The sequence below is a fragment of the Hydra viridissima genome, unplaced genomic scaffold, assembly GCF_058129835.1.
Source record: "Hydra viridissima isolate aposymbiotic clone 2 unplaced genomic scaffold, HvirCarnegie_v1 scaffold_6, whole genome shotgun sequence".
In the NCBI taxonomy this organism is placed as follows: Eukaryota; Metazoa; Cnidaria; class Hydrozoa; order Anthoathecata; family Hydridae; genus Hydra; species Hydra viridissima.
The window spans coordinates 16,694,264-16,706,035 of NW_028324305.1; positions in this window are offsets into that span (position 1 = coordinate 16,694,264).

An 11,772-nucleotide genomic window follows, 5' to 3' on the forward strand; every position below is an offset into this window, starting at 1 on the left:
GTCTGATGGACAGTTTTCACCAACTTTTTGATCCCATTGTTGGAGAGCCCAGTGTTAATTTGTAAATTGATGAAGTCTTGGGTTATCAACTTTGATGTGGCGGAAGTGATCTTGCTGGACTTGATCCTATAGAAAATTTGCATTCATTACCTCCAACAAACTTACTTTCAAATTATAATTTTTTGTTCAAATTATAATTTTTCATTCTTTTGGAGATGCTAACTTATTTTCAATCCCTTTGGATGCTATCTGCTCTGCAGCTTTAACATCTAATGACGCTAAATTTTGTATATTTTTCCTGAATTTTAACTGAGAACAATGATGTGGTAATCCTTTACCTAATGGGCTGAGGCAGGTACTGCATCTCAAAGCTGGCATTTGATTCACTTTCATTAGGTTCAGCTTTTTCTTGAAACCTAGACTGTCCGATTTTGGAAATCAAGCAGTCACATACGTGACTACGAGTTTCAGCTCTGACTCGGATTGTTAAGAAATCAAACAGCTTTGGCAAAGCAACATCCTTTCCTTCCTCTATTCGCTTTAGAAAGTTCTGCATAATTCACAAGGACCTTGAGGCACACGAGAGTCACACACATCAAGATTTGTCTGGTAAATGTGGCAAACTCTTTCAGCCTGAAAAGCAGTCATCTGTTGGCCACATGTTTGGAGGCAGCCCATGCAGACAAACCATGAGCAGAACACTTTCTGTTCTGCTTATGGTTTCTTGCCTAATTTGGCATCTTAAGAGTCAGAGGATTATAGCTGTGTCCCTAGACAAATTCAGCCATAACATGAAATTAAAGAATATGATTGACAAATATTAAGATTTTTGGTCATGTTATTTCATCAGGCTAAAGTGGGTGTATTTCAAATAAATGATGTATTGCTACAAGTAGAGCTACATATTTACCTAAATCACTCCTATTACTTCATCCTAACAATTTGCATACTATAAAAAATGAAAAAAAAAAAATTATTTACCACATATAACAATTTTAAATTAAAAGATTAGATAATTTTGGATATTTCTGCAAACGTTTCATTTCAGTGCTACAAAAACAATGTTTTGTTATGATTTTAATTTTTTATATGTACGTCACAGCGTATAAAAAGCAAAAATCAAGTTAATCATGTACGCTCTTATTAACGTAATGATGAGATGATATTGTTAATTCCCCTTGCAAAAACTCCTTTCTTTTAAAACACTTAAAACTTTGAAATTAAATTTAAGCATATCTTACGGTAGAGTAGAAAAAATATTCATTTTAAGAATAGTAAGCTGACCAGTGCTTTAAATTTCCTCTGGGCTTAATCCATGTGTAGTATAAGCGCAAGTTTACTAGAGTAAAAAAGGTCAAGGCTTTTTATAATTTACATTAAAAAATCTATAAAAATGTCTCAATTAACTTCCAAAGTAATGGTTTAGTTAAAAGAGTATTTATGGGGCGCTAAGAGCACTGTCATATATGGTTTTATATGTTGTCTCTCGGCTTAGAAATAGTTCGGAATATTGTCTCTCGGCTTAGCAATAGTTCGGGACTTTTCAACAATATCCACATTAAAAGAAATCTTGGGCCATCAGATCAGGAGAACGTTATTGTTGATGAATGACTCAACGATTTTTACTTCCCCCAAAATCTGGTATTTTTTTTATTCGTAAACCCTTTTGTTTATTCATTTCCACCATCAGTTTATTAATGAATTTGCCGCTCTGAACTTCACTAAAATATGGACACAACAGTTTAGCCGTGCTTGACTATCCATCGGCTTAAGCTTTGGAAGATCTTGGATAGAACCTTTATGTTGAATATTCTGAATAATTCGGTAAAGTGTTGCGCGCATGCTCTCTGAGTTAGAACAATTCAGCGCTAATATTCCAAGTAAAATGTTTTATACGTTGTTCTTTCCTTAATTTACCCAAAATTTATTTCCAAATTGTTTATTTTAAAAATCTGAAGCATTCAGTGGTGATCACAGAAACAGCACACCGAATGTTTTGTTCATTAGAGTTAACTTTTTTCCTTTATTAAGGAAAAAGAAATTAATTAATTCCATTTATTTGCTATAAATGATAAGAAAAGTATCATTTTTAACTGAAATATAACTGCAGTTACTTAAAAATACAGCAAAAATTGTGTGATGCTAAAAATTGTTCATCAAACAAAAAATAGTGCTATTTAAAAGTCTACATTAAAAAATTAAAAATAACATTTTGTTGAGTCGTCTTTTTTATTTACAACTGCAGCATATCTTAACGACACACTGTTAACAAAGTCTTTGTCATTGTCCGACACACCGTAGCATTCCAGAGTTTTTGAATTTTCCCTAAAACTCACGCTGTCGTGCATCAAAATCCGAGTAACAGGTAGATAATCATCAGCCCCATTACGTTTTGTAATATATCTTTGTATTTGTATTGATTGAAATTTCCATCAATTTTTACCAACGGACTGACATCATGCCAGGATATAGCTATATAAACCATAATATTAGCCCCACCGTGCTTCACTGTCTTTAGAGTATACAATCGGTTGACGAGAAACTTGATAAATCTTAAATCCATTCAATAACATTTAAAATTATTTTTCTTTTTTATACGGAGCAATTTTTGTTTCAGCCAATATTCAGTTACCACAAGATAATTAAATGTACGTTTCAAATAATATTTACAATGCCTCGTTCCAGTTCTCACTTAAAAACTTCATTTGAAAAACTTTGATTTTTAACAATAAATAGGATTATCCACATAGCATTTGCTATTTAATTGAACACGTTCACACAACTAAATTTGACAACAAAAAGTTTTTGTCACACTTTTGTACATTTATACCAAATCAGTAATGCAAGTTCCAGCTTGTAAGTTAGCATAAGAAGTGGTATTAAAACTAGATAAGTAGAAACGCGCTTTAAAATGCAATTAAAAGAAAATATATCTATGAATACCACTGCAATTCTGGAGAACCAAATGTTATCTTTTGTAGATGAAAATATGCCTCTACTGAGGACTTTCCAACAGGACAATAATCTCAAACATACATTAAAACTCATTAAATCATGGTTTGGTACAAATAAAAAACTGTAATTCAATAGCCTGTGCAATCTCCTGACCTAAAATCTATTGAGAACAATATGGAAACAACTTGATGATAAAATACATTTGCATGGTTGGTTAAGAAATGCTGAAGAATTCCATGAGGAAATTCAAAATGCCTGTTTACAAATTAAACAAGTTCAAGTTGACTAACTTATCGAGTCATAGACTCGATAAGTTAGTTAACTTGATAATACCTAAAATGTGGGACTTTAGTGAATGTTCTTTGTAAAACTTTATATATTTGAACAGCTTGTACTTATTACTATTTTTTTTAAAAGCCTTTAAATTAATGCATATCCTTTTTTCTATTTTGAGTCTCCTGATCTGATGGCCCAAGTCATTAATCAGTAATATATTATTACCACATATATCCAAGAAATTAGTAATGTATATCGAGGTAAAAATTAGATTATATTGACTGAAATGATATTTTAATATTACATATAAATTTAACCAGATATGATACTACTAGGAAAAGCGGATTCTGAGCCATTGATATATTCCTATACTTAAGCCTAGCATGCAAGATGGTGTCGTGTTTTTTTTCTCATTTCTAAAATAGTTTTCCGCAATGTTAAGGAATGGATCTGATTTTGTAGTGTCCAATGGCTAGCGTGTGAATACCGTCTTGTAATATGAATCTTTTATCGTCGTTAGCGCTGAGTGCGACTTTGTTGATTTCTTCGGTGTAGACATCGTGAAGATGTGATCGGATGACGTTCATGGTTGCAAGTTTTTCTTTCTTGTTCATTAAGCAGTTGTAATAATCTTGATGAGTGATATGTCTAACATCAACATGCTTTTGAATATTCTCCATGGTTTGTTATTTTTAAAAAACTTTATTCTTTAAAAATTTCACCACAAGGTATTGATAACTTCTTGAAAATCAAGCCCTTCATTCAATTTTTTTAAAACGTAAAGACACAAGTGACCACAATAAGAAGTGTTACCAAACTGAACTCTCTCGCTGTTATAATAAACCGAACTTTTCAAATAATGAACGAGCTCAATAAGAGGAGGCTGAGCGTAAGAGTCAAAACTATACTTTTTGTCTTCGTCTTTATACCAACACACCCAATGAAATCCATCAGTGCTAGAATCTCCTGTGTTGACAATTCCACATTCTTTTTTCATTGTCTTTTTTGGTAAATCATCCCTCACAAAAACACCTCGAAAGTTTTTCAATTTTAACTGTTTAGCAACCTTTATCAATTGAAAGTTAGTTAAAGCCTCATTAGGTAAAACAATTCCTTCTACGTCAATCCATTGAAAGTCGATCATTTTTTTAATTTCTTAAAAAGTTTATCCGAATTTTTTAACAAGCGAATTTCATAGAATGGCACCTAAAAAAGGAATGCTTGAGAAGGGCGAGTTTGGACCGAGTAATAATCCAGAACCAGCATATTTATAAACTTTTCCAGTTTTAATGAAGAGTCCATCACCGTGAACATTTTTAGTCCATGGGGTGATAAACAATCCATTTCCACCTAAAGTTTTTATCTTCATTCCTTTTCCATTTTTGCTCAGGTAAATAAGACCTCGCCCAGCGATTCCATCCACCATGGCAGAACCGGCAGAGGCTCCAACACCTGAAAGCAGACCAGTAGCTAGAGCTGGAACTACCTTTGTGGTAAGAGTGTTGCCTATCATACCTAATAACGGTAAAAGAGCTCCGATAAATCCGCCTTCGACTTTCGAGTTGTATGCAATTTGTCTTTTGCTCAATTTAAGAGTGACCCCTTTTCCAGTTTCATACGCTTTTTTAATTTTGTTCAATTGCGCATTAGTGATAGCTAGAACATGTTTACCGTTCAAGTCTTGATGAGAAAGCTTAATGCTAGTATCGGTTTTGTCTTGAATGGCTTTTTTAATTTTATCAGATTGGCTCTGCGAGATGTTAATTTTGATGTTTTGATAATTGCTCATTTTTTATGTATTAAAAAATTATTTATTTCACTTCTCGAATGTGATAACGTATTGTAATATTCTCTCCACGAAAATCAACCAAATCTCCATTCTGATCAATGATGCGAGTAACCATTGTTGAAATTTCAAACAGTTTAACAGGAAGATAAATCAAATGCATTGGTCTCTCGATGATTTTAAAACCTGGACTAACATTTGGATAAAACGAGTAAATGCAATTTAATTGGGTTCCATTAATATAGGATGATCCGATCACGTTGTTAACGATTCTGATGGTGTTAATGCTTGAAATTCTAACGATATGATCCGACTCGTATTCGGAATTGGAATTTAATTTTCTTTTAGTAAACCCTAAAACTGAAGAGATGCTGTTCTCCACGTTAAAGTCAATCAAATAATTCAAACCAAGTTTAATGGTTGATTTTAAAGTATTAAGATTGATTCCAATTTGAAGGTTGTTTGGAGAGTAATTAATTTTATTTGCAATAATATAACTTCCACGTTGAGCTGTTTTTATTGTGTTTAAAATAGACCTTTGCAAATACTCATTGATGTCTTTAATGTCATAGCTTCCTGATGGAATGATAATGTTCTCCCAATGAGCTCCATTGTTCATGCTATATTTGAAAGAATTGTTTTTACTGCTTACATTTGGAATGCTGTAGTCTCAAGACCGAGAAAAGCCATTTCATAGCTTTTTCCTTTCTCGAAAACGATTTTATCCAAAAAATCAGTGGTGATAACACTTGATTTTCCATCTACATCGATGATTATACCTGACATTTTTTTAAATAAGAATTATTTTTTTAAATTGTTTTAGAAAAATAAAAAATCGTCAAATCCGCTTCGGTACTTTTCCTCGTTTTTTTTAGAAGAGAGATCGATGACGACAAATCCGTGAGGTTCATTCCAGCAATGATTGCAAAAGGCTTTAAATTCTTCTATTTTTATATCGCAGGAAACGTGATCTTGATAAATGTGATTAACGCTTTTTTGGTCTTGTTTAAAGAGGCAAATAAAGTTAGCATTTTCTCTGATGGTATGTCTTGGAATCTCAAAATAGTTTTGAGCGAGGTAAAAGCAGTCGACGTTAGAGTGTCTTCCTCGGATGTAATATTTTTCACACTTGTTTTGATTGGTTAATTGCAAATCGTCAAAGATCATTAAATTGTTTTTGGTCGAGTCTAAGGATTCAGGTTCAGACACATCATCAGCCGTTTCAAAGAATTGACACTCCATATCATCATTGTCGGAATATTTTTTTGAAATTTCCTCAATAACATCTTCAGGGTTTAAATTCAATTTTTCCATTTCGTCTTGTACATCATCCGTTAACAAATCAACAATATCCTTTTTAGGAAGTTTATTTTCGAAGGATCTTTTGAGTATTTTGTATTCAGGTTGAAATAGTGATTTGCCAAAGACTTGCAAGCGGTTGTAATCTAGCCACCCAGGTCTTAAAAGTAAATTTAAGAGCAACGTTGTTTTTCCGCAACCGGACTTTCCAACGATGATTCCTTGTATACTTCTTGGTAAAAGCGCGCTGTTGTTTCTTTTGGTTTTCCCAACTTTACACGACAAATTCATCACTTCCATTTTTTATATGTTAAAAGTTTTTATATATGTTAAAATGTACTGCGTTAAGTGTAGAAGAGAGACTGAAACCATTCACTTGAAAAACGAGATCCCAAAAAACAACAGACCTATGTTGAAAGGAACTTGCGACTCTTGTGGGATAACCAAATGCAAGTTTGTTTCATCACATACGCTCAAAGGATCATCTTCAGAAACAAAAGGATTTGGTGTGAGTGATTTGAAATGGACGGATCAGCTTGCAGAGGAGCTTCATAAACCGGTGATTCATCATTTTAAAAAAAGAAAAGTGTCTGTGAATGACATTGATGAAATATGGGCTGCTGATTTGGTTGATATGCAATCGTTTTCAAAATTCAACAACGGCGTAAAATATTTACTCATGGTGATCGACGTGTTTTCAAAGTATGGATGGATCGTTCCGTTAAAAAGCAAAACAGGTCTTGAAGTGGCTGAAGCGATGAAAAAGATTTTTACAGAAAGAAAATGCATTAAATTGTGGGTGGATAAAGGAAAAGAATTTTACAACAGGCATGTGAGAGCTTTGGGTGTGCAATTGTATTCTACTGAAAACGAGGAAAAAAGTTGTGTTGTCGAGCGATGGAATAGAACAATGAAAGAGAGAATGTTTAAATATTTTTCAGCCAACAATACCAATTAATACATTGACGTATTGAATGAGATGGTGAAAAGTTACAACAACACAAAGCACTCTTCTATCAAAATGACACCAGTGGAAGCTAGCGATAAAAAGAATAAAGGTAGGGTATGGTGGAATCTGTATGGAAAGGATCAAACATTACCAGCAAAACCAAAATTCTTAATGGGTGATCAAGTGCGGATTGCAAAAAAGAAGTATCATTTTGAAAAGGGGTATACACCTAGATGGACTGAAGAGGTTTTTACAGTGTCAAAAGTTCAGTATACGAATCCGCCCACGTATAAAATCTCTGACGCTAACGGTGAAGAAATTCAAGGCACCTTTTACGAACAGGAGATGCAAAAGACACATCAAGACATATTCAGAATTGAAAAAATCATTCGCAAAACCAAGAGCAAGTCGTTAGTCAAATGGTTGGGATATCCAGACTCGTTTAATTCATGGGTAGATAATAATGAATTGTTAAGTTTGCAAAAATGATCTAAAAATTTATTTTTAATATGTAAAATGCATGCTCCTCACAAGTTTTTTAGAATTGTTGCCTCAGCAGAAGTCCACATTTTGGATTTGCAATTAAAAATTTTGGAAGAGAGGGTTAGAGAGTTGGAGGAAAGAAGACCAAACAACATTATTGTGTCTACGAAAACGTTAGATCATCCACCTTATTTCAACGTTAACGAACAATATGAGATTTTTGCTCAGAAAGACATTAAATTTGCTGCTCTCTCACATACAATGATAGCTTTATCCATTGGGCTGAATTTGGAGAAAGGTGTTGCAGTGATAACATTAATGAATAAAATTACTGATCAATTGAATTATAGAAAAAACGAAGTTATTATTTCAGAGTCTGTAGATGATGTTATTATGGACGTGAATAGTAACAGCAAACAGGACGTGATTGTTAAAAAAGGAGAAAAACTTTGTAAGATTAGTTACATTGATTTAAAATAGTTTTTTTTCTTAATAAAAATGGAAATATTGATTGAAAAACTTTATCCAGTTCTTCCATCAGCTCCTATAGAAGAAGGAGGACATAGTTACCGGTTTCAGAAAATAAGCGAGATACAAAAAGAGATAGAGAGTGAAAAAGCAAAGCGAGTTCATCTAAGCAAAAAGTATCATCGCGTGTTTAGAATCATTTCTAATGTGGATAATACGATGCAAGCCTTATGCATTGCTTTAGGTGCGACTGGAATTGGGCTTTTGTCAACCATCGCTGCTGCCCCTGTTGCAATTGCGTGTGAAGGTGTGGCTATTGGAATGGGGTTTTTATCCATTGTAGGAGGACAAGTTAACAAAAAACTAGCATTAAAAGTGGAGAAGCATGAAAAGATCAAAGTGTTGGCAGAGTCGAAATTGAATACGATTAGCGAGCACATTTCCAAAGCGCTGATGGACGGGAAAATAAGCGATTCAGAGTTTCAATTGATTCTTGATGAGCTTCAAAAGTTTAAGAGCCTGATGCAAGAAATAAGAACTAAAACAAAAAAGGGAATAGATGAAGTTACTAAAGAAAACTTGATCCAAAAAGGACGAGAAGACGCGATTCAAACGTTTAACAATTTGTTTAAAAAAGGATCAACGTAGTCGTAAAAACCAATTTATGTTTTTTTTCCACGTATTTTAAAAAGGATCAACATAATCGTAAAACCAATTTATGTTTTTTTTCCACGTATTTTAAAAAGATGTTTTTCTTTAAAATACAAGACCTGAATAAAAGGGATGAAATTGTGAAAGAAATTAATGACAGACGAAAGAGGATTTATCAGAACAGCGTGAATGACAACATTTCAGATGTTAATTTTCAAGCTGATGTGAGCAAGCTGATGTGAGCAAGCTGTTCAAGCCGATCATCGAGAGAAATGAAAAGATGATCAAAAGCCTGTCAGTCGATCAAAAAAAGAAAAGGCCTTTCGAAGTGAATAAAGTTGGAGATAAAATGTACATTGGAAAAATGGAGGTTGAAATAGATGGAAATGATATCATTGTTGGTGATGAAAGGTATGAAGGAACAAAAGGTCTTTGGGAACTGATGACTGAATTAACAATACCAAAGAGCTATACCGATGAAGATTTGCAAAATTATGAAAAAATTTTAATGGATAGTGATGCTATAAGATCTGATTCGCAACCGCATAAACCGAAATCATCAAGAAGACCAAAGTATCAGCAACTTATTGCTCCTATTTGGGAAAAAATGATGCGTATTGAAAAAGGTAAAAAAGGTCGTGGTATCATTATTCTTCCAGGCGATCCTAATGCGTTGGTGGAAAAGCTTGAATTGAGTGTAGCTGCATGGCATGCTGGGAATAAAGAGTCAAGAAATGTGGCTGTTGCTATTTGCGATGAGCTGTTGAGACAGGGGGAGATTAATAAAGAGGAATATAAATCGTTAATGAGGACTATTGATAAAATTATTTAAAAAAATTGTTTTATTTAAAAAAATGCTCATTGTGAACAAAAGAAGATATGTGAAAAAGAACGTTGTTGGTGGAGGTGGTATTGTAGACATGATTAAAAATTTCATAAAAAGAGCAGCTGCGTCAAGTGTGTCAAAAGCAACAGTGAATTTGCTTAAAAATGCTGTAACAAGCAAAATTGGACAAGAAGCGATTACAGCTGCAAAATCTGCTGGAACAGAGTTAGCCCTTTCAGCCATTTCCACTGCTAGAGATGTGGCTATTGACAAAGGTAAAAAGACCATTGAGAAATTAAAGACTGGTTCATCTATTCAAAGTAAGAAAATGTCTAAAAAGAACGCGATTCGAATTCAAGACCTGGTGAAAATAGGGCAGGGCATGAAAATAGCATGAAGATAGCATTCTGTTGCGATGGCTTGTTATAAACTTGCGATGGCTTGCGATAAGAGACATTTAAATGAATTAAATATTTTTTTTATTATATAAAAAATGATAAGTACTGAGCGATTAAGAGTTACTGAGAACCCAGAGTATGATATTGGTATTGAAAAAGTTGATTTTTTTGAGTACCTTCCAACCAATCTCGATTTAAATTCTTCAGGCACGATTACTTTTGAGATTGACTGTCAATCGATTCAAACAGTACCATCAGAGACTTACATTCTTATTGAAGGAGTGTTGAAAAAGAGCGATGGAACCTTTTACGATGCTAAAGACAACATTGCACTGGTGAACAACGCTTTGATGTATTTGTTTAATGATGTGACTTATGACTTGTCGGGAGAGCAAGTGGAAAGAGTGATGTATCCAGGTCCAGCCACCACCATACTTGGATTGATGAAATATCCTTATGGATTTCAGTTTGCTGATGGATTAAAGCAAATGTGGTATATGGATACGTCAAATCTTGTTGGAAATTCAGGATTCAATGTTAGACGAGACCACTTGTTTGCAGACACTGCATCCGTTGGAGCTTTTTCGTTTAAAATTCCGTTGAAGCACATTTTTGGATTTTGCGAAACCTATGACAAAGTTGTTTATGGGTTTAGGCATACCATCACCTTTACAAAGAAAGAATGTGATGATGCGATTTATAGAGCGGAGAGCGTTAGTGCAGGAATGATCAACCTTAAAAAATTCAGACTTTATATGCCTCGCGTTGAATTGGATATTTCGAAAAAGACTGATTTCATGAATTTAATAGCTCAAAAAATTCCCATTCAAGTGGCTTATAAATCAAACAAATGTGAAAGACAGCTTATTCCAGCCGGTCAAACAGAATTTACCTGGTCGCTTGGAAGAGTCACTGACAAAAGCATTCCAAGATTTATCTTGTTCGGACTTCAGACAAACAGTTAATCCGTCACTATTCGACCATTGTGATGTTAGCAATTTTTACGTGACTGTTAATGGAATAAAGTATCCAAATTACAATTACGACTTGAATTTTGGAGAAAAGAGAGTGGTTATGGCTTATTCAGATGCGTTCTCTTTTGATGAAAAATATTACGGCACAAATGAACTTGTTTGTCAATCTGGGTTAAGCTTGCTTGAATATATAAAATTATATCCGTTGTTCTTTGTGGATATCAGCAAGCAAAAAGAAAGAATGACGTCGGAAACAGCTGAATTAGTGGTAAACCTTAAATTTCGAACTTCAACTATTGCAAATACCGTTATTTTTGCAGTGGTGATCTCTGACAAACTGCTTAAATTTGTTTCAGACGGAACCAACATGACTGCTGTTTATTAGTTTTTAATCTGAATAAAAAATGGATAGCAAAACGTTAAAAGAATTGCGTGAATTAGGTAAAAGCCATGCGATAAAGGGTTACTTGGAAATGAAAAAGGATGAGCTTGTGAAAGCAATAAAAAACACAAGACCAGTCATTAGTAAACATTCTAAAGAATCATGATTTTTGAATTGACTTAAAAAAAATCTTGTTATAATAAAATGAGATATACAACATCGTATTTGAAAAATTTGTTAAATGAAAACGGCGTTAGTAAAACAGCAGATGATTTAATAACGTTGATGATGCTTGCGGTTGAAAATAATTTGATCAGTAAAGATG